The sequence below is a fragment of the Bactrocera neohumeralis genome, chromosome 6 (assembly GCF_024586455.1).
Source record: "Bactrocera neohumeralis isolate Rockhampton chromosome 6, APGP_CSIRO_Bneo_wtdbg2-racon-allhic-juicebox.fasta_v2, whole genome shotgun sequence".
Taxonomy (NCBI): domain Eukaryota; kingdom Metazoa; phylum Arthropoda; class Insecta; order Diptera; family Tephritidae; genus Bactrocera; species Bactrocera neohumeralis.
Window position 1 is genome coordinate 49,587,202 of NC_065923.1, and position 21,518 is coordinate 49,608,719.

Consider the following 21,518-nt stretch of genomic DNA (forward strand, 5'->3'; position numbering starts at 1 on the left):
TCTTCATTCGACTGAAAACGGGTTCCAGCGAGCGAAAATTTCAGTTTGGGGAACAGGAAAAATTTCACGTAGCCAAATCTGGTAAATACGCTGGTTGAACGGTGGTATTCATTCATTCATTAAATTCGGTCACAATCGGAACGACTCGAGCAAGAACGCGTTTCATGCCAGAAATATCCACCAACATCATTCGATCGGACTCACGAGAGATATTGAGATCTCTTGCCCTTTCTCTAACATCTGCTTGACGATTTTCAAGCACCATATCCTTCACTTTTTAAATATTTTCATCAGTTGAAGAGGTCGAAGATCGTCCGGAACGAGGCATGTCTTCAACGATCTTTCGACCTTCTTTGAAGGCTTAGTGCCACTCGTAGGCTTACATATGTTCTTGAATCACCGTACGCCTATTATTGGCATAGTAATTAAGGACAGTCCTAGTACCAACTTAGCAAAATAAATTGAATTTAATTACAATTTCCGCTTTGTTTTTGTCTTAATGTACATATAGTACATGTACATATAATTTCAAATACCATACTCTATGTTCAAAAAATAGGCCAGCTGTGATTTGGTTAAAATTAAAAAAGAGACATTATTGTAAAAATTTAGTTTCATAAGAAATTATTTGCCTATTGCCTTATGTTCTCAACTTAATGTCCTCCAATGAATGCACGGCTTCAAGTTTTACTAATTTCATATTCAGCATCTGAATTTCTGTATTATTGGCTCAATATTATAATAAATTTTAATTTCTGCTAATTATTTTGTCGCAATCATATATTATTCACACTAACTCACGACGAATATTTTGATAATTGATGCAAGATAGTACACCACATTTCATTTAAAAATAAGGATGTATTTGCATACTGTACGTTTTACACAATCAATGGAAGTTTTTTACGCTTTTGTCTTTAAAAAAATCTTTTGGCCATTTGACTTTCGCACCAGGATCACTACTCTGATTTATATTTACCACAATAAGCTAATATTGAGATTAATTGACATTAGCACTTTAGATTTTCAAATATATTAACATATGTAGGTATATGCACATATACTTGCACACACTTACATATTTAAACATTTTTTTTTTAATTTTGCGCAGCTTTTGTATTAGACAAGGAAATTAATGTAGCCGAATTGATGATGGATGAGCGTTTGACAACTTTGTTAGAAACTGTCAATCGTCTTATATTTGAAACTATGCGCCTTAGAAGAAAAGCAAACAGGAAATGTTTATTGAGCCAACGTTTAAGACCGCGATTACACACGAAAACTTTTGTTGGTTATCATTAGGCGATTGTCTTTTGGTGTGGTTCAATGCATTATATATTATATTCTAAGATTCTACTATGTTTCATTTACACACGAAAATATTTTCCATAAACTACTTTTTAAAATTGTTATAAAAATTATTATTAATTATTACATTTTCTAAAATATAAGTTCTATGTTATGAATATTTATATATGTATACACATTTTTTATGTTATATGCAAAAAAAAATTAATGATAAAATTCAAATTTTTGGAACACATGGCCAATATTCCTTGAACTGTTACGGAAAAAGCCTCGGGCACGAGCGACTCGGTCCCTCTGACTTTCCACTTGCCAAACTAGCGGTTTGAGCAACAAAAATCTTTGTGTATAGACACAGTCTAAGTTTAATGTACCAATAGTATGTACAGTGGCGGTCAGAATGATATAAGTGAGGGTAAAGAACAAAATATTAAAAGCCAACATAATATTAAATACAAACTTTAAAATCCATTTTAGCGTTAGTTATTACTTTAAAAAAAATGTAGAAAACATACACACACACATATATCGACCTATAGAATGAGTTTTAAGTTACCGATCGAAAGCAAGTTCTTGTAAGAAAAACTTTTTTAATTGTGAAGCGTATTCTAGCTTCGGTGCAACCGAAGTTCATGTTTTTTCTTGTTATTAATATTTTTGAAACAGAAAACTCAAAGAGAAAGTAAGATAATACTTTTTGGTGTAATGAATAATAAAGCTGATTAAAAGTATAACCTTTTGCAGCTCTGACATTGAAGAATAAAGGGTGATCCAAGAAGTACTTTTTTCAATGCTCTTTTTTGACAGATCACGCGCGAGTCGCGTCAAGCTGACGTGTTCTTTTTGTTCAGCATCGGTTGCCACTTCATTTTGAAAAGACTAACTCCTGAACAACGTTTACAAATCGTTCAACTTTAATACGAAAATTCACGTTCTGTGAAAAATCCGACGTTTTCGAGCCAAATTTCGTTCAGCGATGAGGCCCATTGGTATACATACATACATGTATATACAAGCTAAATTTGGGCCGAAGAGCAACCTGAAGAGATTTAAGAGCTGCAGAAAAAACAACGGTTTAGTGTGGTTTGTGGGCCGGTCGGCCCTAATTTCTTCAAAAATGATACCGGTGAGAACGTAACCGTCAATGGCGACCGTTATCGCGCCATGATAAGCGACTATTTGATGCCTGAAGTTGAAGCTCGCGATCTTGGCGACATTTGGTTTCAACAAGCCTGCGCCACTTCCCACACATCGCATCAATTAATGGATTTATTGAGAGAACACTTCGGTGAGCAGATAATTACACGTTTGGACCGGTCGATTGGCCACCAAGATCGTTACCAGTTGAAATGTTTGAAAGAGTCATCGAAAATTGGACTCAACGGATAGACCTGAGACGTAGCCGCAGACAACATTTGAAAGAGATAATCTTGAAAAAATAAATGCCAAAGAATGTTCTTTCGAATAATAATAAACATTTCCCATTAAATTCAAAGTTTCTGTGTTTTTTCTTTAAAAAATTAGGGAATCTCGAAATGGATCATCCTATAAAAATAAAGTCGCATAATTTATCGTAGTAGCAATCTGATTTTTTTTATAAATTGTACTTGACATAGTAGTTGAGCAATTTAAAATAAGTGGTTTTCGTAACCCTATTATTTCAGATCACGACTGTACTTATGTATGTATATAAACTTGTATGGACACGTATGCACATACATACATACATACATATTCTATGTGGAGGTACCAGCATTTTTGTTGCCCTAAAAAGGATATTGTAAATTAGCAATACAATATTCAAAATATCAACGTGATCATTTTTTTATCGAAGTGCAAACATACATACATATGTACAAATGTGTATGTATTTAAAACGTAGCATAATAAAGTTTAATATATTAATATTTAGTTTTATGCTCTAAGACCTTGGGGAATTTTACATATTTGTACATGATACGCGACCAGCATTACCGATTTTTATCTACATACATATGTACATAAATACGTTTGAAGAAGTTACATATTGCCCGTGAAAAGCTTAATAATGGATTTATATGTATATTTATCAGTCGTGCAACACAAAATTGGATTTATACATACATATGAACATATTTACTTGTATTTTTGAATATTTTTTCATATGTTAGTGTTTTATCAACCTAATCAGTCTTCAATTTTAATACATAGAACTACTATAGAACAATATACTGTAGTTCAAACACAGTTAATGCTCCAATCCTAAAACATTCAAAACTTTGGGAATGTGTTAGCTGAAATATAAATTTTAACTATAATTAAGCAAATACATACATACTTACGCATCTATTATATACATTCATAACTAATGTGTTTATTGTTTTCATTCACAATATTTCATACGTATTAACAACATACTTATAGTGGCGCAAACGTACTATAATTGGACACCAAGTATAAAATTATTCAAATGCCGATTTTTCTCTTCAATGTGAAATTTTCCAAAAAAGTTTGAGGTAGAATTGTAGATTATTAAAAGGTTTTTAAACCCATGAGTGATGCATGCTACCATTCATACAAAAATTGTGATTATACTTTATTTTTTCACTTATTCCATGGGTACTGTCAGGGCCGCCCCTTCAGGCACGTAAACCAATTGCGTAGGGCGCAAAAATTTTAGGTCAACGTTTCTTTCTTTACGTATTTTATTTCAATAAAAATAATTTACAAATTGCTTTATTTATTTCATTTCTATATTATATAAAAAAAATCAAAATTCTATATTTTCGCATTCTAATACAAATTATAAACATACATGGGAGGAGTATCGTTGCTTTATTTTTAAAAAGCCGAATATTTCTAGAAGTATTAATGATGGCGATTTTGACTTCGGACCTTTTTTGTAGCAAATAAAATTTCCTACAAGTTTGTAGCTCTTGTCATTTACGAGATATGTATATACAAAAAATGCGAAATTCGTGGAAAAATCAGGTTTAGAGCCCCGTACTACCTCGCCGGTGTGAGTTTCGACTTTGTCGCAATGGGCACTTTTGTAGAGTGTTCAATTCTGAGGAATATGTGTCTAAAGTGAAAGCGATGCCATAAAATGCCTCTGAGCTATAGAAATTTAAAGATAAAGAAATTTTTATATGCCCTGGTCCAGTTCTTAATATTAATATCAAGGACTCAAATTTTCAGGGAATTTTTTTTACTTTATGCAAAGTATAGTATATAAATAAAACTGTATATAATATATGTACATATATGTTTTACAGCTTTTAGAAATCGAAGTCTTTTTTTGTTGTGGATTATGGTGAATCGAGTTAGGGAAGTTCAACCGTATATATGTATGTATGTATATATAAAAACCACAAGATATATTAATTTAATAAAATATTAGTGTGCCGTAGATTAATAGAACTAAATGTATGTAAACTTTATATTTCACTGTATAAGTATCTCACAAACCAACGTGAGTTAATCATAATTATAATTTTTCATGTGTTATAGAATTTGTATGTAAAAGTTTGCTGCTGATCAATATTAATTAAAAATCGTACAGTTTTAATAACTTCTTTCAACTGATTGTATATTTCATCATTTGAAGAAAATCCAGTATCAATAATATCAAAATAGAAATGAATTAAAAAATTTTTCTAAGCATCCCGAATTTTCTCATCTTGCCCCTCATAACTGAACTTTTATTTCTGTTTTCTCAAGCGAACTTGGGTCATTCATACATGTGGCGTCGGAAGTACATACATACATACATATGTACACTCATGAACAAAACTCACCGTGATATGATCATTACAATGTTTAAAAGGCATATAAAACCAAAAAATATTTACAACACAAATTTTGGCATTCTTCTTACGCTACAATTCAATTGAATGTATTTGATGACATATAAATTATTTTATGTTTTACTTTATTTACAAAAAACGACTATAGTTTCTTTAAAGTACATATGTACATATTTTTTATGGACAAAATTCACCGTCATTGGTGCAATAGTCGTTTTATTTTAGTAAAAATAGAAAAGAAATAAAATTAATTTGGGCACTCCATCTTCTATAATAACCAATTTCATGTAATATGTAAGCTTTGAAATGATCTGTCAAAATAAAGTACCGTTATTTCTGTGAGAAAATTTTTATTTTTGTACAATAAGCGAAGTAAAAAAAACTTTTCTATAAATAAAAAATTAAACAAATTGCAGCTTCAGTAGAGAATATTTTTAATATTTTGTGGGCGTGGACACTCTTCAAATAATAATATTTAATACCAAATGACGGTGACTTTTGTTCAGCAGTGTACATGCATAAACATCATATTTTGTCAGCAAATCAACGAAATACTCTCAGTAAAAGCATAGCAACGTACGTCATATAACAACAACCACTAGGTGCTACTATTTAACACGTTCGCGGACGTGAATGCTATAGCATTCAAATTTTAAAGATAATTTTCATTCATTTAATTTTATACAATCTTAAGTTTTTGTAATTAATACACATTTCAAAATAATGACCAATTGGTTCATTAGATACTTTCATATTATTTTATCTTTTCTCCGTGTATTTACAAATTTCCTTAAGTCATTCACGTCATTCTGGTTGAAAAATATTATCTATATCGTCGTGGATGCGATAGCATTCATTGTATATAACGGTTAAAATACGATGTTCTGACTACTCTTATAATGTATGTATGTCTAATTAGATTTCGGATATTACAACTAGTTTCAAAAATAATTGCCTGTATATTTTTGCAGCTCCCTAAAATTTTTTGCGTCCGCGGAGGGTGTGTGAATAATAACTTCTTCAGAATCTTCATTGTTTTCCATGGCGCTAGAAGTCATAAACGTTGGGTCTGAAATATCAGTTATTATAAATCCGGCTCAGCAAATCTTATTTCATTTTAAGAGATAACGCGCGGCGACTTCTACGTGAGCAGCTATTTACAAAGTGGGATTTCCCCGAAAAGTGCGACCTCGATAATCACGTGCTAATTAAAAAGTTCGATTTTATGGAAAGAGATTTGTATGATATTTTACTTCTATTGTTAATTCAAGAGTTCGAGTTATAGAAGTTTAACTGTTTATTTGAAAAGGTATGTATTTAGCAGGAAATTATCAAAATATTTGCTTACACAAATAAAGAAAAACCACAGCTTACAAAAGTTAAAAATGCGCTTAATTCATATCAAAAAAGTTGGCATACACTAGTGATTGATTATATAAATCAAAAATTATTCAAATAGTTTTAGATACTCGTATATTTATTATTTAGTTGGTCCTTCTTTTGTCGCTATAATTGCCTTCAGATGTTGACGAATACACTCACTTTTTAGTTTCATTTCCATATATTTTGACTCACTCAGCCGAATAAGTTTAAGGGTCTCTTTTGATACAATTTGACGGATCGAATACGATTTTCCCAAAAGTCCCATCTATGGGGCCCCAGGGTTAATGTTTGGTGATTGCGAGTGCGTAAGGAGTTGCTTGCAATTGTTTTACAACCATTCAAGTAAGAGATACGATGTGTGTTTTGGGTCGTCCTCCTGTTGGAATTGAAATCGCTGCTATTAAGACCCTATTTAAGCACACTTGGACGTAGATATCTTTTAATGTTTAATTAAATGTGTTTATTAATTTGTTCCCTAATAAAAGCAACTGCCGATTCACTGATATTGTTATATACATATTACTTTCTTAATACAATCCTAAAAATGTAGTCACTGTTTAACAAATCTATACTAATATTATAAAGAGGAAAGATTTGCTTGTTTGCATTGAATAGGCTCCGAAACTACTTGATCGATTTGAAAAACTCTTTCACTGTTGGAAAGCTACACTATCTAAGGTGAACATTCTTCTTCTTCTTAATTGGCGTAGACACCGCTTACGCGATTATAGCCGAGTTAACAACAGCGCGCCGGTCGTTTCTTCTTTTCGCTACGTGGCGCCAATTGGATATTCCAAGCGAAGTCAGTTCCTTCTCCACTTGGTCCTTCCAACGGAGTGGAGGTCTTCCTCTTCCTCTGCTTCCCCCGGCGGGTACTGCGTCGAATACTTTCAGAGCTGGAGTGTTTTCATCCATCCGGACAACATGATCTAGCCAGCGTAGCCGCTGTCTTTTAATTCGCTGAACTATGTCAATGTCGTCATATATCTCGTACAGCTCATCGTTCCATCGAATGCGATATTCGCCGTGGCCAACGCGCAAAGGACCATAAATCTTTCGCAGAACTTTTCTCTCGAAAACTCGCAACGTCGACTCATCAGTTGTTGACATCGTCCAAGCCTCTGCACCATATAGCAGGACGGGAATTATGAGTGACTTATAGATTTTGGTTTTTGTTTGTCGAGAGAGGACTTTGCTTCTCAATTGCCTACTCAGTCCGAAGTAGCACCTGTTGGCAAGAGCAATCCTGCGTTGGATTTCCAGGCTGACATTGTTGGTGGTGTTAAAGCTGGTTCCTAAATAGATGAAATTATCTACAACTTCAAAGTTATGACTGTCAACAGTGACGTGAGAGCCAAGTCGCGAGTGCGACGACTGTTTGTTTGATGACAGGAGATATTTCGTTTTGCCCTCGTTCACTGCCAGGCCCATTTTCTGTGCTTCCTTGTCCAACCTGGAGAAAGCAGAACTAACGCGGGTGTTGAGGCCGATGATATCAATATCATCGGCATACGTCAGCAGCTGTACACTCTTATAGAAGATGGTACCTTCTCTATTTAGTTCTGCAGCTCAAACTATTTTCCCCAGAAGCAGGTTGAAGGAGCCGCACGATAGGGAGTTGCCTTGTCTGAAACCTCGTTTGGTATCGAACGGCTCGGAGAGGTCCTTCTCGATCCTGACGGAGCTTTTCGTGTTGCTCAAGGTCAGTTTACACAGCCGTATTAGTTTTGCGGGGATACCAAATTCAGACATCGCGGCATAAAGGCAGCTCCTTTTCGTGCTGTCGAAAGCAGCTTTGAAATCGACGAACAGGTGGTGTGTGTCGATTCTTCTTTCACGTGTCTTTTCCAAGATGGTGGATGGCGCATGGTGAACATCTGGTCGGTTGTTGATTTTCCAGGTCTGAAGCCACACTGATAAGGTCCAATCAGTTTGTTGACGGTGGGCTTTAATCTTTCACACAATACGCTCGATAGAACCTTATATGCGATGTTGAGGAGGCTAATCCCACGGTAGTTGGCGCAGATTGTGGGGTCTCCTTTTTTATGGATTGGGCATAGCACACTTAAATTCCAATCGTTGGGCATGCTTTCGTCCGACCATATTTTACAAAGAAGCTGATGCATGCTCCTTATCAGTTCTTCGCCGCCGTGTTTGAATAGCTCGGCCGGCAATCCGTCGGCCCATGCCGCTTTGTTGTTCTTCAGGCGGGCAATTGCTATTCGAACTTCTTCATGGTCGGGCAATGGAACGTCTGCTCCATCGTCATCGATTGGGGAATCGGGTTCGCCTTCCTTGTGTTTGTTGGCGTGCGTTTTTTGCTGCACAGAGGCGGGTGCAAATCTTGGCTGCAACAAGATAGGTGTCCGAGTCGATGTTAGGGCCTGGGAGCGCACGCACATCTAAAACACTGGAGACGTGTCTTCCGTCTATCACAACATGATCGATCTGGTTGGTAGTTTTTCGATCCGGAGACAGCCAGGTAGCTTGATGAATCTTTTTATGCTGGAATCTAGTACTACAGATAACCATATTTCGGGCCCCGGCGAAGTCAATCAGCCTCAACCCATTTGGGGAAGTTTCGTCGTGGAGGCTGAATTTACCGACCGTAGTGCCAAAGATTCCTTCTTTGCCCACCTTGGCGTTAAAGTCGCCAAGCACGATTTTGACATCGTGGCGGGGGCAGCTCTCATAAGCGCGCTCCAAGCGCTCATAGAAGGCATCTTTGGTCACCTCGTTCTTCTCTTCCGTCGGGGCGTGGGCGCAAATCAGAAATATGTTTAAGAACTTCGCTTTGATGCGGATTGTGGGTAGACGTTCATTCACCGGAGTGAATGATAGGTCTCGGCGACGGAGTCTCTCTCCCACCACGAATTCAACACCAAACTTGCGCTCCTTTATATGGCTACTGTAGTAAATGTCACAAGGACCTATTCGTCTCTGTCCTTGTCCCTTCCATCGCATTTCTTGGACGGCGGTGATGTCAGCCTTTATTTTCGCGAGGACATCAACCAGCTGGGCAGCGGCACCTTTCCTTCCCTTCCGGACATTCCAGGTGCATGCCCTCAAATCGTAGTCCTTATTTCGTTTGCCATGGTCGTCATCAAAAGGGGGTCTCTCATCCGAGGCTTGTTGCTTCCTTTCATTGGGGGTGTTTGTTTACGTGGTGGGTCCCAAACCCAGCGCACAACCCTATATAGGGGATGTTTCGCCTTCTCACATTAGCTCGCCTTCGAACGGATGTTTTTAGGCTACCCAGAGGATACTTGGTCAAAGACCGGAAGTAGTGAGCTACTTGAGCCATGTGTAAAAGAATCGTTTCTGACCACCCCCAAGTGAATGGCGATCAGAGAACTTTCCTCACTTGCGTGAACTTCTACACATGACTCCATCCTCCCAAATCGATAGACACCGTGAGTAATATCGAAGACCCCTCTTGACTGCCACCACATGAATTGGCTTTAAAAATGGGAATTCCAATTATGCTTTTGAGGAAATTAAGCCCTCCAAGCATGTACAAGGGGACGAGGCTACTTATCAAGGAATTGAAGGACAATTTAATTATAGCAACCATTATCACTGGCCCAACAGTTGGGAGTCCGATGATCCCAAGTGATCTGCCAATCCTATTTAAACGGCTTCAATTTTCGGTAAAAACACCTTTCGCTTTAACTATAAATAAGCCCCAAGGTCAATTTTTCGAATTAGTAGGGATTGACCTATGAAAATATTGTTTTACTCATGGCCAACTGTATGTTGGTCTACCGCGTATCGGAGGTTCTGAAAATCAATTTATACTGCTGCCATAAAATCAATTAATATTAAATGTCGCTTACAGGGAAGCTCTGACTCAATAAGTTATTTTTTAGGAGCAGAGAAAGTAAAATATATATGTAGTATAGCCCTTTTGTAGCCCTTTTTACAAAAATTTAAAAAAATAATAATAATACGAAAATAAATACATGTTCGAATTTCCTTCATTTTTCTCAATGTTAATGACTCCACGCAAAAACGAGAAAGTATGCATGGGAGAGTGTGTACAAAATTATAGTAACTTTTGAAATGATTGTTTAATACACGTGCTAAGCCGGGCGGTCTGCTAGTACATACATACGTATGTACATATATAAAATTTTCGTCACTCATCCGACATGGGTGTCCTATCGAAAATTTGTATAGGGACCCTATAATATTTTTCGCTGAGGTAAGTTGCAAATGTAATGTAATATATAGTCCAGAAGTTGGCGGCCTTCGTATCATTACCAAAGTCGGCTTAATATTATTATCAAAGCTTATCCTCAGTACCAAATACGTTCCACTTGAAATGCTTTGATTCTGAAGGCTGCACTTCATTCCAAATTGAAACTGAATACACCCTTTATTTGGTGATACACTAAAAGAGGGTCGATGGGGCAAGAGTCCCGAATCAAAAATGGCTACTGGAATGAGCGTCGGAATTTATTGCTCGTTAATTAATCTCAGGCGACCCTTCAAGCTTCCGGAATACTACAATATTTTCCAGAAGAAAGTCTTTTAAACAATACGAGTATAAAGAAGATCAATATATAGCATCGTTTCATGCCCCAAAAATAATTCTGGAAACGAAATGGTTGATGAGATTCCCAAAAGTGCTATCTGCAGCTACCGAAGCAGTACAGGAAATACATAATTCGCTAAAATTTCTGAATCATGTGCAAGAGCCTCAAAGAAAAACACGCATGCCTTTTACTCACACGATCTCGAAAGGGCTTCAGGATGGTTGTTGGTCTAATGACAGGTTACAACTTACTGGCATCAGATACGAGTTGGATGGGCATTAGTAACGACAATACATGCAGAATGTTCGGGAAAGTAGGCATGAGAGATATGCTGAAACTTCTTTAATGCTTCTGTCTAGCATTTTCTAGAACTCTTCATAGACGTCTAGAAGCTTCGCAATTCAAGGGGGCAGACGATGTATCAAAATGGGATATAAAGCCGAAAAAAGTTTTTAAGTAGGAACCAGTTGGTCTATAAATGGCATGACAACCGGTCGGTATAACCTAACCTAACCTAACCTAATACACCCTTCCATGTAAGTCGTTTTGGACCATCTACATTTTTATTATTACTGACAATATTTTGACTAAAATGAATCTCTTTTATATAATTTGGTAATGAATGTTTAGCAAAACCGATTTTTGTGACTTCGGTGGAACATTAATAAACGTTTTATAGCATTGATAATTTCTGATATTGGAAAATGTTGGTACCCTGTGAAAATTTGAGTTTCAGACTACAAAATCTTAACACAAAAGGTCGTCCAAATGAGTCCTTTATCTTAGAAACGGATAAAATGAATTAATAAAATGGTATAAAATGAACAGTTCACTCTTTGTTATGGAGCTTTTCATGAATAAAATTTCACTCAAATGAGACAGCATCCACCAGATGAACACGAGTACTTCTAACGTTAAGACGAACTCCACTTACGTGTTTCGTCCTGATTAAAATTCTTACTGCACGCCACAATGCAGAATCAGTTGCTGTTCGAAGCTGACTGTGTTCGGTTGTGTCTGGAAAATAAACGAACGGAAGAAAACTTGGAACGGGATAACGGAAAGAGAATCCGCAGCTATTGACATAATATGTAATTATCCTAACATATCGTGTCAATGAAAGAGGGTTGAGAGAAAAAAGTTGAAGAATTTGAGAGAGTCTGCGCACCTTCAACATTTACTCAATTCAATGTGTCAGCGTGTAAGAAAAACGAGTGGAAGGGGAAAGTGCAATGAGGAAGTGATGAGCGAATGCACGGTGTTTGCATATACCTAAATATTTTATATACTACTTGATTTGAATGCTACTACTACGTTATACGAGTATATACATGTGTGAGTACCATGTGGAGTGTAGTGATAACGACAGAGTTCATACGTCGTTAAATAGTGAAAAAAAAACAAAAAGGAGCATAAAGCGTACAGCGTACAGTGAATAAAATGGACTCGAGTCCCCACTGAAATATCACTGCAAGTGTAGTGAAGAATTTAAAAAATGAAGAAATATTACGAGTAAAAAGGCATAAAGTGCAAAAAACGATGCATGAAAACCGACGCTCCAGCATCAGCGCGAAAGGCAACGAATGAAAGTCATAGACACAACTTAAGGTGCCAAATGCCTTTATCGAATATGGTATATGGTATACAAGTAGCCGAGGCAAATTAGTGAATAAATTATTTTATAAAAAAAAAATGTTTTAAAAGTTACAAATCAAAGATTTGTTCAAAGTAATGGTGTTAATTGAAGCAAATTGAGGATAGAAGATAATACTTAAAGAAGATATATAGTACATATAAAAAAAAATATTTTGGTGCTTGAAACAGTGTATGCAGCAGATATGGAATATTGGCTTCAAATATGGTTGGTATTAGACATACGTAGTTTTAAATTGCATACATATGTATATATGAACAATGACTTGATGATAATTTAATAACCGATATTTAAAAAATATAATATGTATGCATGTACATATAAAACTTCTTTCTGTTTTAATTTTATTGGGTAACAGGTTCTAAAATCGGTGGAATATTGAATGAAATTTTTTTCAACTTAATTACGGCCGGCTTTTTGGTACGCCAGTCAATTGGTAGCTCATTTTACGCCACGTTGGAGGCTGTATATACTCCTACGTTTGTATGAATGTGGCATAATATACACGCGAATATATGTATGTACATATGTCCGTACACATAACATATGTATGCATTTATATATACTTATTTATTATATTATCACTGGAACTGATTATTATGAAATTTTAGAAAATCAATTTTGTCGTTCAATTATGCATCGTATTTGTATGTTTGGCCATCGGAGTATAAATTCAATAAATCAATTAGGTATTAGAAGCTTTTTAGGATCACTTGGAGGTTTGAGAATGATAGAGAGCCTGCATTAAATATTTTAGCAAATTGAAGGAAATATTACAATTAACAAGTCATCGCTTGCACGGAAATATATAAATCCGGAATGCAACTCATCTCGTCATCTCGAACATATTTATTTGTACATATGTACATATATAACTCTATACGATATATGACACATCAATCTCCATTAATTTTAGGTGTTACAAAACACAAATATTCCACTCTGTCATATCTGTATCCGTAGTTTATTTAAATATTTTCAAATAATGCAAAATAATAATAAATAACCTTAATACCCAAGGTTATTTACCTTATACATATGTATAATATGTATGTATTTCTCACTTAAATGTGGGCGACGTTATGTTCAATTAAATTAAAGCATATGAATGTAGTTTACGGGGTTAGGTGTAGTCAGAGACGTCAATTTTAAATAACTTTTGGTTTCTAGTAAATTATTTTATTTTATTAAAGTAAAAACTAAAAACATGGCTTCATTAAATAAGGTTTCAACTTGAAAAAAAAAGAAATTTTAAACAAAAAATAATAATTTTTGAAAGTAATAGTTGTTTGGGTTACTCAGTTCCAACAGAAACTTCTTCCAAAATTAATTGGATAAAAAAAAATTTATTAACAGACAATCTAGTGCCTGATCTAAGCCTTTTTTAAATTGACAAAATCTGAACCTTTTTTGTCGGAATTTCGGGAAAAAACCCGAAATTAATATATAAAAAATTGGAAGTAAAAAATTTTTCCAAACAGAAGCTGTATAAATTTAATTTAAATCTACCGAGCGTTTTTCGAGCTACAGTGGTCACCGGTTAAAAAAAAATAGTTTTGAGGAAACACTTTTGAAATTTTTCACGAACGTTGCTGGTTGCTGTTGCACTCGTTAACAAAATTTTAACTTTTTTTGTCACATGAAAACTCATAACAAAATGTGTGAATGAAAAAGAAAATTGACACGTTTTCTTGAGACATTAAAAAAATATATAAATCTTTTAGCACAAATATCAGCTACATATAGAGATATTATTGCTAATATAGAAAAAATTCTTAAGATTTCGGGAATATGGAAGACCTGTTTTAAGTCTACAACAATAATCTGCAACCACTTCAACGCTCCATTTTCTTTGATAGCACGTTTCCTTAAGGAAATGACATGATGGAAACACCACGCCTTGTTCGTCACTCACAGCACCAAACAATTCCGGAAAGAAATACAGATCAGAGTCTAGCATATGTATTTTTAAGGACATATTACGCCCCTAAGCTTTATGACATTATAAATTCATTTATTAAGTTTTTGTAACTTTCTGATTTATGGTTTTTTACAAAATTTTGGACAACGTTTACAAAGCATTTCTGGCGATTTTTTCTTATTTTCCTTTATCAGTTGCCATATTCGTGGACTTATAAGTATTCCCTTTATAATTTTAACACGCTGAATTTAGATAATTTCTTTTCTACACAGCATTTTTGTGGAGCCCAGGTTTTATCTTGACTCCTCACAGGAAATCCAAAAGAGTCTAAAAGCACTGTTCAATTAATGACATGAAATTAGCCTCCATAAATGTCGAAAAGAGTTTGTATGACTAATGCCTTTGCTAGATAATTCAGAACTTTTCCGTCGTAGCAAAAACTTTCTGCGTATGGATATTTCAGAATTTTGGATTCATGTTAATACCAAGTGTATCTACGGCCTAAACACATTTTGAATTGGCACATAAAGTACTTCTACATAACCCTTTATGAAACTAAACTGACTTTTGGTAATTTCTGTGAATACCGAAACCGAATAAACACGGAAATGGCATTAATTGTAAAATTATGTGTGTAAAAACTGGAAAATGGGCATGAAATCATACTTATTATCTAACAAGTAAATAGTAAAAATCGGACAACTACTCTAATTTCTCGTATACCATATCTTCACGTAAACTTCATGTAAACCTTTCACTTTACTGTATATACTTAAATAAGCATTAATGAGACATCAGAAAAAAAAACTTTGCTCAAATAGTGCCTTCAACGTGGTCCATTTCACGTCGAAAAATTTTCGAAATCGAACCATTCATACAACACCATTTTACAAACTGACTTTTCACTTTTCACCGATCTGTTTCTGATAATATAATCTGTGAAATACATAGTACATATGTATGTTAATAAAACTCCGAGACGATATTATTATAATTTGCCAAAAATGGATAAAATCAGGGCAATATTACCCCTACCCAACCCGATGCCCGATATATTAGAATTGCGAATCTCCGCTTGGCTATATATTACAAGGTGCGTTCCAAAGCAAACCGGACAGGAATCTAGCGCCCCCTAGTGGCGCCATCTATATGTCGACTGGTGCGTTACTACACGGATTGTTCCGCACAAATTGACTGACTTCCAAAAATTGCTTAGTATCCAACATTCGAAGGACATCATTAAAGAGGTCGAAAAGGACAAAAACTTCCTTTATAATATTGTGACTGGTGACGAAACGCCAGAGTGCTGAATGGAAGGCACCGGACGAGCCGAAACCCAAAAAATCGCGCATGGAGAAGTCAAAAGTGAAGACAATGCTGATTTGTTTTTATGATTCCAAGGGTATTGTCCACAAAGAATTTGTTCCACCCGGTCAAAACGTTAATGCGTTATTCTACCTTGGAGTTTTGAAGCATTTGGTGCGCCGTATTCGATGTGTTCGGCCCGAATATCGCGAAGATGAAAGTTGGCATTTGTTGCACGATAATGTGAACAATTTTGACCGATTGTTTGACCAAAAATCACATTTTAACCATTAACCACTCCCCGTATTCACCTGATGAAATAAATTGATTTTGCCGAAAAAAAACATTTTTTTTTTAAGTCTTGTTTACTTTGGAAAGCACCTTGTATACCATATTTATCAACCAATATACGGGATATAAAGATGTCCGACTTTCCAGCTGTTTTCTCAACATTTCGAAGTATTTCCCCGATATGATCTTTCTACATTGCGAAAGTTTAATTTGATCGATTAGAAGCGAACTTAACCCTTCTTTACTATTTTTTCTAATGCTTTTCAACTGCCGCAAAATGTTGCACAAGTAATACTTTTGGTTTCCTCACGTTCCTCACAAAAGAGGATATTGGAGTCATCCAAATTTCACCCAAATGTGGAAATCAGACTTTAACTTTTTAACTCCCCTGGTATCGAATATGTGGAGCTAAGTTTCTACAAGTATGACTGACTTTTTAACAATAATATTAGTCCATTTAAGGGTCTGCTTTAGAAGCTTCAAAAAATCGATTTTTTTTGCTTAAATCTCTTTAAAAATTATTTAAGAATATGTCCACAAAGTTATAGATTAGAATTTACTTTCGAAGCTAAAAAATAGTGACCGCGCGTCTACAGATATACATATTAGCGCTAAAAAGCGAAAACTTTTTTCGGTTTTTAATTTTTACGATTTTTCTTAATTGGCTTAATGGTATTTGGGGCAAAGTTTATTATCTTTGGCATTAAATTATCTTCTATTTGAATTAAAAAAAGTAACAGAAAAATTTTTTTAACAACATAAAGCAATTTTTTTTGGTCAAAAACCACTTTTTTTAATTTTTAAAAAATTTGTAAAATTTTACACTTTTTTTTAATTTTCTTAGTTTAACTAGAATATAAATTATTAAAAAATATGAGTTTCTTTGAAATTTTTGTTTCTGATAGAAATAGATACATAGACCTGCATCCTGCCCGCCGTCCGACAAATGCACATGCGAGATGCATCGGGCAATTGCTTTCCAAAGGCAGAATATCAAAGGTTTCGTGTCCAAAAAATTTGTGAATGATGTTTAAATATATAACTATACACCCTGGAAATTTCGTTTTAATCAATTATTTCTTTCCCTCCCAAAAAAAATCCTTAAAAATCGATTTTTTGAAGCCTCTAAAGCAGCCTTCTCCCTTAAGAGATATACAAGTACAAAGCAATTATGGCGCCAATTTACCCTAGTACCATGTATGGTATTTAGTGTAATGATTTTCGTTATTCTGGTGTACTTTATGTTGTAAATATCCGTCAATCTGTGATTTACCTTAATAAGACTGCGTGAAAACATCTTCTCGAGCATATTTTAGTTTAATAATTAAATGGAGTCAGCCCACACATACCACAAAATACCTGATTATAGCGACTACTGACTTGGTATACACTTCATCCCCTGATAAAATTAATTATTCACGACTTTATGGTTGACTTTCATCATATATCGAATTTATTGAATGTCGTCCCACTTGGTTTTGTTTGTATCGCTTCTGCATTATGTAATTCGGTGGAAAAAATATGGATATCGGGACGCCTTTCCTCAAAGAACTAATGTGAAGAATATAGTGTTTGGAACCTAAATTAAATTAGTTAGATTTTATATAAATATTTCGGACATGAATCCAAAAGTATTAACAAAATTAAGCGTACAAATTTATACTATAAATTAATGTGATATCATACTTGATTTCGGCGAATAATGAATATTGAATTTGTTGGCAATATTCGTTAATAAAAAGTTTTGTCAACAAATGAAAATATGTTGCTGACGTTGATCTTTGAAAATTTTGAGATTTTGTATTAAACGTTCCTTACAACCGAACTTGGCCCCAATCCTGATTTAAATCGGCTAGAATAATTCACATCCATTATCAGGGAGTTTAAGTTTGTTTGTTATAAGCTTTGTATAATAAAATGTATGTTATAAAATATTTATACCTGTATTATTATTTTATGATATATCGCGATTCGTGTGACAAATAAAACATAAAAACGTTCTATTGGCAGAATTTCACGGCTCGAAGTGGAACGAATTGGAGATATGTACTATATGTATATAAATTTCAGTAGTACTAAATTTTGCCAAAAAAAAGGCGGACATGGATTCCAATATAACTGTATACATATTTGAAAATCGATATTTAACCTGAACAAAATCAAAAGATAGTCGAAGACTTGACAGATTCCATTATAAATTGTTGTTAATTTGCATTGTGTTTAATTTTACTTCTGTTCAACAATATGGATTTATTGAGGGTTATCATATTGGTTTTGAAGAGGATTTCCTTATTAACTTTGACAGAAACTTGGCTGAAACTTTTTTTAAAACTTTCTTTTCTTATACTTGTATATATGTAAATTAAATATAAGTATCAATTATAATCTTGCGGGGATACAAAAATAAGCTGTCAGTTTATAATTGGAATTTTATAAAAGTCCGCGTCTCTCATAAGCTGACAACATAACAATGTGCGAGTTTAGTGAAGTTGTAAAAGAAAATAATCGACTTAATATTTACTAAGTAAAAAATATATACTACGCTTTCAGTCAAATGTATTATACACCCAAAAACATTTTTGATTGATCTCTTAAGGCTTTTTGGATTGAATGGGAAAGTTTAATTTCGAAATCCCAATATTGTGTGACCAAACTTGCTTGCATGTGCCAAGAAATATTGCTTTTGATCGCCAAAATTTTTTTCATCTTTTGCAAAACCCATAATTTCACTAACATCACCTTATTTATAACAATCATTTAATTTATATAAATAACAATGTAAATATTTTTGGTTGGTGACAAAATCAGCAAGAAGATGAACGTACAATTTTATAATTTGGTTGAAGTCAGTTAAGTATTACATCGAAGAGCAAGCTAAGCATATTGGCTATAATATCTCAGGAATTTTCGAACTGATTGTGGCTGTTTGCCTCGCTATATCGCGTCGGTCTAATCTTCGCTGCTCTTGAAGAACCTTTACGGCCCAGTTCTTAACGTAATTCCACACCTGCTTTGAACGCAATATCTTTTTATCTATCTCATACAGTGGTAAAAGACATGTTCAGCACTATCTTTTCCATAGCCACAAAATGAACACATTTCTACCTCATCATGACCATATTTGTGAAGATAATCCCTAAAACAGGCGGTACCATTTAGAAATTGCGTCAGGTGTTCCTGGAAAGTTCTGGAAAGTAATAGAAGCATGCGCGTCCGACATCTGGAGAGTCAGGACAAATATTTTCGCGCAACGTGTTTCTGTGAGTGGTGCAAGCCGAAAACGCAGCGTTCATTAGAGTGATTAAATTATTAGTGAAACTCAGTAAATCTGCGACAGAGACGTTTGATATGATCGTCAGCCTGCTTGATGTTGGTTTAGCAAGAAGTGGTGTGTTTCGGTGGCATCATACCTTTTTGGAGGGGCCGGAAAGAGGTCGCTGATGAGCACCGTGCTGGGAGACCTGCGACTTCGAAAAACACCGACAATATGACTCGTGTTTGTAAAGTTTTCGACTAAGTATTCGTTTAATTGCCCAGATGTTAAATTTATCAAAATCTGTGGTTTATGACATTGTGACAGAGCACTTGAACATGCGTAAGGTGTGCGCGAAGATGGTCCCAAAAGTGCTCACTGACGACCAGAAATTGCGCCGATTGGAAAGAAAATTTGAACATGTGAGAAAGTTACCCCCAATTTTTGAATAACGTAATCACAGGTGACGAGTCATGGGTTTTGACTATCCTTGCTTGAAAAGGCCGATGAAAGGCAGGCATTTTGAGACGGCACAGGGGATCCAAGCAGCATGCACCTCGGTTCTCAAGAGTATTCCGAAGAATGCCTTCCGTGACGTTTTCAATACCTGGAAATCGCGCTGACATCGACGCGGAAGGAGCCTATTTTGAAAATTTTTAAAGGATTGTAACGATTGGTTCTATAAATTTGTTTAAATCGACTCAGTCCTATTACTTTCCGGACAAACGCTGCAAAGTGACTTGGTCAGATTACAGCAGCAATATTGAATTTAGTTTCTCCCATTTTAATGAAACTATTTTAAATTTATTTGAAAAATATGTGCCGAAATGTGTTGTTACTCAAAGAATCAGTTCTAATTTGAGGTTTGCAAGGGAGTTAAATTAAAAAATAAAGAGTCTCGTGATTTTAAACTAAAAAAAAACTGGTTTAGGACCATTCAAAATATTATAAATTGCGTCGAAAATTTGCTGAACTTAACAAAATATATTATAATATTATTATTATACGTAATTTAAAAATGTTCTATGGTTTCGTGAGCTCCAAACGCAAGATTTCTAATTTTCTGTCAGCAATGAAATATAAAAAATAAGCCAAATATATGTATACCAACCCTTAATAAAACTATTTAATGGATCTCTTAAGCAAGGCTTATTTCCATAAATATGGAAAGATATGCAGAAGAGGGGATTTAGGTCATCCATTGAAAACTGTGGAGAATAGCAAAATTGGCAGCAATATAAAATCGAAATAACCTTCCTTTCGTAAAGAGAAATCTACAGTAACTGGAATTTGTAACACATGTATCAACGGCCTTTAGGGAGAATAAGCATATTGATGTTATATACGCAGCTTTAAGTAAAGACTTTGATAAAGTAAATCATTCATTCTTTTGAACAAATTGAATCTTCTTGGTTTTCAACCAATATTTCTTAAATGGGTTGCTTCTTAACTTAGTAATAGAACTCAACAAGTTATATTTAACGATACTTTTTCTGATTTAATTAATGTCCTTTCAAAGTAGCCATCTTGTTCCAATTCTGTTCTTGTTATTTATTAATGATATATCATCTGTTATTAAGTATTCAAGAGTTTTTATGCTGATGATGTAAAATTTTTTAAATCATATACTTTAAATAGTGAAAGATGTCAGTTGCAAACAGACTTAAACAGCTTAGCTTCTTGGTGTGTTATGCCATTAAACCTTAAAAAATGTTCCCGTAGATCTGTAGACCCTACTTGATGCGTAATATTTATAAAACTTTAGCTTGGAGCAAGTATGCAGTTTTGTTGGTCTGGGAGTAACTATGAATCCCATTCTCAATTTTAATCTTCAAGAATCTTCCATGGTTTTTAAAGCTAATGGTGCTCTTAGTTTTGTTAAACGTTGATCTAAAGAATTTAGAGAACCGCTTACTACAAAAATTCTTTTTACATCTTTGGGGAGTCCTATATTAGAGTAGGGGGATTCTCTTGCAAGATTGCAGATTGCAGAAATCCTATACCGAAATATACAAGGGCACGAGAGCACCCATTGCAGAATCTAGTGATATATGAACGGCTGATTCGGTCAATTTATTGTAAA

The 21,518-nt window shown here is 34.7% G+C and overlaps 1 protein-coding gene across 3 annotated transcripts in view; it reads left to right on the forward strand.

Annotated features, from left to right (window-relative positions):
- The first annotated feature begins 11,983 nt into the window (after nt 1–11,983).
- Nucleotides 11,984–21,518, forward strand: part of LOC126763769 (cell adhesion molecule Dscam2) — a 69,374-nt gene continuing 59,839 nt past the window's right edge. For all 3 annotated transcript variants that reach the window (XM_050481544.1, XM_050481545.1, XM_050481546.1), the window contains exon 1: nt 11,984–12,872. The gene's annotated coding sequence lies outside the window, so the exon portion shown is untranslated. The remainder of the gene's footprint in view (nt 12,873–21,518) is intronic.